The sequence below is a fragment of the Echinops telfairi genome, unplaced genomic scaffold (assembly GCF_000313985.2).
Source record: "Echinops telfairi isolate 266 unplaced genomic scaffold, ASM31398v2 ScPeMD7_7475;HRSCAF=8513, whole genome shotgun sequence".
NCBI lineage: Eukaryota > Metazoa > Chordata > Mammalia > Afrosoricida > Tenrecidae > Echinops > Echinops telfairi.
The window spans coordinates 20210878-20217699 of NW_022111379.1; positions in this window are offsets into that span (position 1 = coordinate 20210878).

The following is a 6822-nucleotide window of genomic DNA, read 5'->3' on the forward strand; positions in this document are numbered from 1 at the left end:
ATGAACTATTGAACGCTCTGCTTGGGACTATCTGAGGGGAGAGGGATCTCCTGCAATCCGGGGCAGTTTTTACCCATCCCTCTCTGAGACGGTCTGCTTCTGTAGAAATTGACAGCGTTTGAAATCCTAAGGAGCAATTCCACTCTGTCCTGTAAGAGCGTTTTCATGAGTCAGAGTCAACTTATGGGGCTTGTGGGGTCTCAGAAACTCCAGGGAGTAGTTCTATGCTGTCCTACTGAGCCACCATAGTCAGAACCGACTCAACGGCAGTGGTCTGGTTGAGGCAATCAGGACACCGGAATTTTCCTTCCGGCCCTGTTAGGTGTTTTCTCCTTGGAAGGAAGGGTTGAAGTCTACAATCCCTAAGGCTTTTCTAGCTCCAAAACGCCATGACTTTTTGTAAGCCGCTCCTATTTTATTGTTGGTGGGATGGCATGTCTTGGATTGGAAATAAAATTCTGGGTATCAAGAGGTGAGGTTGTTCACTTGAAAGAAATCTCACCACTGGAATGAGTGTGTTTTCACAAAAGTTTACCATCTGGTGATTAATTGCAGTCAGAGCTTACATTTCATCAGGCGGTTCTTGCAATGTACCCATTATAGCATATAGATTTGGTTTGTTATAATCACAAAAGTTTGTTACAAGGTAGTTTCCCTGCCCTACGCATTAATTTTTGGTCTACATAGTGAGAAACGTTTTAAATCCGAAGGACTTCTTTTCCATATAACTATGCTGACATAGTTAAGGTTTATGTCAGGGCAGTGAGATAAATGGCTTGGTGAGCCTCGCCTTTCAAGTTCTTGGGTCTCTTGCTCTCTGATGGTTGGTCCAGGGTGCAGCTGCCTTAGCCAGTTCCCTGCTTCATCTGGCAAGGTTCACTTTCTGCAAGACATCCGGGAGGAGAAGCCACATGGACCTACCCCGATGCAGCCCTGGGTGCTGGAGCAGCGTGTGGAGATCCCTGCCAGTGCTGAGATGCTTACACGCTCACTGATTTGGCTTTCCTCCTGCAGTCGGCGTCATTGCGTGTGTTTTGTGAGATTGAGAAGGACTTCCTAGATCAGTGACGGACATATGGGCTAATGTTGGACTTATGGGTTTGGACAGCACTGGGTTGGGATGCTTTCTTAATGTACACTTTACCCTTTATATAAAACTCACACACACACACACACACACACACATGTATGAGTTTCTGTGGATTTGTTTCTCTAGTCTACCTAGACTAACACAATGCTTATAGCTACTATTCAAATGAGCATGACCCACAGGGATTTCTAATTATATTTTACTGACCAACTAAAGTTCATGGAATTCACAATACATTTATCATTCCTTAGAGATATAAAAAGGCACAACATTACAGCACAGAAATCCCAGTAAAACTCTCAGTTCTAGAATTAGGCTTCTCATATTTTAGAGTGCATAAGTATCTTTTGAGAAACCTTAAAAAAAAAAAAAGATTCGTGGCCCATCTCAAGAGATTCTAAGATCTTCCAATCTGGGGTGGGACTCAGGAATCTGCATTTTAACAAGTCCTCTGCCCACGTAGTCTTGATGTATGGAGTCCACAGAGAACAATGAAAATTCTAAAATTAGGTATGTCAAAGCTCAAAAATCCTTACAAGGATTTTGAATGAAACTTAAGAATTTCCACACATCGTTAAAGAAAGATGGTGTACAGAAGCACATGTATGCACATAATATTGTGCGGGTGTATTAATGTCAAACATTGCTCAATTGATTGCAGTGCTTTTTTTTTTCTTTTAAGAACCATCGAGTTGACTCATTGTAATTTTAAGGAAGGAGCATTCTCACAAAATCATGGGCCATGGATCTCTTTAGGCTGAACCTCATAGCACTTGGCATTACAGGAAGATATTGGAGTTGTAGGAAGTTAGTAAAGAAATAAGAAATCTCAAGTCGGATAGGTAAGTTTTTCTGATTCGTTAATTCTTATTGTGTAGGGACTCTAGTATTTTCTACCTCATGAAGGCAGGGGTTTTGATTTTCACTGGAAGAAAAGGTGAATGTAGGGCTAATTGGAAAAAAAAAACCATGAGAGAATTACAATTATGTCTCTGAGCTGTCCACCTTGCCAACTGGAAGAACTCGCGTGCGAGAGAGAACCAAAAAGATAACTTCTTGAAGTGACACTGAAATTTCATGCAACCTTTTTGATACTTGCTTGGAAATTTCATACTCTATTTCAGCTGTCTATCCAGCTGTGAAGTCAGAGTTACACTCAGCTAGTCCAACTCTGCCCTGGGGTTCGTGTGGCTCTTAGGAGGACCTTAAAGCTGAAGGTTGGTACATGCTGGTTCCCAACCCCAGGCCTGGGTCTGGGATTGGACTATGACTGGCAGGTCTGGGGCACAGTAATGATTCCTGAGACGGGTGGAGAGTCTTATTGAAAGAAGGACATGAATTGGGGGGGCTATCCTTTTCCCACAGGAAAAGTCTGTCTACAGCTATAAGCTACAGAGAGAAAAACAGAGATGAGACAGATGAAGGCAAACAAGTTCATGATCATGTCTTCTGCCTTCAAGGAACCAACCCGCCCTAAGGCCAGTCCGTCTTTGTACTTCCCAAGTCATGAGCCAGTGCAGCCCTTCCTTTGCTTAAGCTGGTTGAACTGGAATAGCTCCCACTTATAACCTAAATTCCTCAAGTCTACTGTCAGCCAGAAGGCCTCCTGGTGCTGCTGTGGGTTACATGTCGCACTGCTAACCCCAACGTCAACAGTTTGAAGCTGCCCTTCACTCCAAGCGAGGAAGATGCGTTTTTCTGCTCCTGAAAAGATTTATAGGCTTGGACACCTAAAAAGTTCTACTCTATCCTACTGGGTCACTATGAATCGGAATCAACCCAATAGCAGTGTTAGATTTTTGAGAGTTTCACTAGCGACCATGCTGTGAACTTTCTTTGACCTGCCTCCCTTTCCCCACCCCTCCTAAGTGAGGAGAGAATTAAGACGATTCTGTGTTTATCTCTGCCATAGAATTCATCACACAGCGCATTATTCTCTTTTACTTTCCCTCATGCTATTGGGAATAAATGTGCCCAGTGAGTGAATTGACAAATGGATGAATGAATGTACCATGTGGTAGTGTCACAGAGCTACATTGTATGTATGCGTGTGTGTTGTTAAAGGAGCTACATTTAGCTAACTACCATAACTATCCAGGTATTCTGTGGTATTCTTTTAATGTTAGGAAAGACCTCCCAGTAACTTCTATTTAGATTAGAAATCAAAATTCAAGCTGAAATAGTAGATATAGCCAGCATAAGGAAGGAAAGATTTTTTTCCGCAAAAGGGAAATGGAATTTTATTTTAAAAGGTGAGTCAAGAAATAATAAACACATGTTCTACATTATACTGGTTCCCTGCTTTACCAGTGAGCAGTATTTGGGTGTCAATGCTTAAGAAATTTGGGCCATGGGAGGTTACAAGATTCTGAACTTGGAATTGATTTAAGACATTTGAGATGATGGGTGAGATGTGAGGCCCACTTTCTCTTTATCTGAAAACCTATGAAGTCTAGTGGTCAGGCTATCTGTTTCCAAAATACAATGGTAGAACTTAGCTTAAAGTAAACATTGGCAAGGGTGGCAAGTCTTCATCTTTTTTTTAAATTTTAAACATTTTATTAGGGGCTCATACAACTGTTATCGCAATCCATACACATATCAATTGTGTAAAGCGCATTTGTACATCATTCTCAAAACTTTTTCTCTCCACTTAAACCCCCGACATTAGGTCCTCATTTTTCCCTTCCCTCCCTGCTCCCCCTTCCCTCATGAGCCCTTGATAGTTTATAAATTGGTATTTTGTCATATCTTGCCCTGTCCGATGTCTCCCTTCACCCACAGGGAGGAAGTCACACACAGTTCCATGTAATCGGTTCCCTCTTTGCTACCCATTCTCCCTTTACCCTCCCTGTTTCGCCACTCACACCACTGGTCCTGTAGGGCTCATCTGCCCTGGATTCCTTGTATTTTCAGTTCCTATCTGTACCAGTGTACCTCCTCTGGTCCAGCCAGGGCAAGTCTTCATCCTTTGGACATGTAATCAGGAGAGACCAGTCCCTGGAGACAGACATCCCGCTTGGCAAAGTGGAGGGACAGACAAAAAGAAGAAGGCCCTCAGGGAGATGGATCCAACAGTGGCTGCAACCCGGGGCCCTGGCATAGGAATAACTACGGAAATGGCACAGGACCAAGCAGTGTTTTGTTCTGTTATGCAAAAGGTTCTTATGGGTTGGAACCTACTTGATAGTATGTAACAACAATGGGAGAAATTGGAGGGGAAAAAAGGATACCAGACAACAAGCAAGTCCAAAGCCCAGGAGAGCACAGTAAGTTAGATCTTCCAGCTTAAAAATCATCCTATCTTCGGAGACCATCTGGCCCATGGCCCTGCCTTCTGACTCTGGGGGTTGGTCATGCCCTCTGGATTTTACCTTGGACTTTAGCTCTGCTTTCCAGGCTCTGTGGGATGGCATCTCATGTCCTCAGTGTTAGGTGGCCCGTTCTCCTCGTCCATTTGAGTGGCAGCCCCAGAGCCCTGGCCCTTGCAGGCCTCATTTTTCTGCCTCTGCCAGCCCTTTAGCTGGCAGTCCCATGCTCTGGAACCAAGTTGGTGAAGATCTGACTTTTTGAAACCTAGCAGGGTGTGGTCTCACCTTTGGGATCCAGGAGATAGTGGTCCTACCACTTGAAATCCAGGAAGCCCCGCTTTCCTGTGCTCTTTCCCATAGTTTTGCTGATCTCTCATCACAACATTTTTTTCTGCTGTGATGGCTATTGATCTCTTTACCAAAATAATCTGTAACCACATCCTTGGTGAACATTCTAGGATAGGGATCCTTAGTTTGTTCCATGGAATTGTTCAACTCTTAAAAATTCTGCTTTCCTTTTGCAGTCCATTTTTAAGTGCATCTCTTTCTTTTGCATTTAAGTACGAGTGGCGAGGAGAAACCACATGACCCCTTTAAGACCTTGCTTAGAGAGATCTTCAGCTAGATATCTAAATGCAGCACGTTCAAGTTCTACCTTCCCTCAAACATTGCAATAGGGTTTAGATGAGTTCTTTGGACACCATGAAAACATCATGCTTCCTCCACTGTCTCGTCACGTGTTCATCTTTTTTTTCAGCTTCATCAAAAGCACACTCAGCACTTACATTTCTCACAACATCTCTTTGCTGCCGCCATAAACGGAGACTCTCTCTCACTCTCCTCACTCCTTTCTGACCAGAACTGCCTTTGATGTCCACAGTTCTACTAATAATCTCTTCAAGGCAGGCTCGGCCTTTACGATGGGCAAGCCCAACTCTCTGCCATCTAGTTGATGCCAACTTATAATAAGCCTGTAGGAGAGGGCAGAACTGCCCCCGTGAATCTCTGACTGTGACTGTTCACAGGAGTAGAAAGCCTTGTCTTTCTCCCAAGAAGCAGATGGTGCTTTTGAACTGCAAACCATGTAGGTCACAGCCCAACTAGCAACAACTATGCCATCAGGAATCCTTGGGGTTTACTATTAAGCACCTTAAAATCCTTAAGACTCTCTAACCTTCATTCAATATCCAATTCCAAAACTGCTTCCACATTTTGGCTATCCATTATAGCAGCAGCCCACTCTTCCGGTATCAAATTCTTGGCTGTTCATTGCTGCTGTACCAAGAATGCCACAAGTGGGCTGGAGTCCAAATCAGGGGGTTGGAAGTCTAAATTCAAGGTACCAGCTCCAGGGAAAGGCTTTCTCACTCTGTCCACGCTGGAGGAAGATCCTTGTTTTTTTTATCCTAGCTGACAATTTACTCACTCTGTTTCCACACTCTCCATTTTTGTACAACTTCTCCAGAGACTGGTCTTGAAAATTTATTGGCATAAATGAGTGAGCACTTCCACTTTCCCATCCATTTGTTGAAATTTGTCAATTGGTGTTCCATCAATTCCTGGAGCCCTGTTTTCCATCACAGGCATAGAAGTTAGAATTTAGAACACATTTGTTTGGTTGAAAGAATTGAATTTATAACATGACCTTTTGCATCAACAGGGCAGAATAATATATAGATTTGGAGGTGATAGAAAGGTGATTTGGACTTGCTTCTTCCTTTCATCCTTTGCCATAGATGCTCAAGGACTGGGTATCCCAACATTGTCAACGTGTTTGTTTAGTTTCATATCGATCCTCTTCAAGTTCATTTTTGAAAATGAAAATAAGGTCCAGAGTTAGGTAATGTACTGACCTCATTATATTTTTGTCTGAATATTTTCAAGATGATTGTGGAAGATCAAGGCGGCATGAGTACAACACAGTCCCTGCCTTCCCACACTATTTGAGTTTCAATGAACCATACTTACAAACTCCTCTCTTTCTCCCTCTCTCTGGCTTTCATGATATATACTACATACAATGTCACAGCACATACTTTGCTGTTATTACCATCCTCAGATGTTCACACACCGATGTTCAATTTGATGACCTGTTGTTCAAAACACTTCTGTGTAGAAGAGGTAAGAAATGCTGGAGAGGAAAGAAATAACAAGGAAGAAAAAGAAAGAAGTTTAAAAAAAAAATTACAGTGATAACCCAAGCCAGTAGCTTCATTTATTGGAAAACATGGACCCAAACACTGATGGCTTTGCTTCACAGGCGGGTTTTAGAATCAGTTAAGTAGAGTTGTCTAAATTAAGCTATTCTATTTTATTTCTTTGGATTCTAATATCCATTGCAATGGCCAAAGAGAACTTACAGACAAAATTCATACTTAAGGGATTTATTAAGGAAGTTAAGTTGTAATGTGCTCTGAGAAA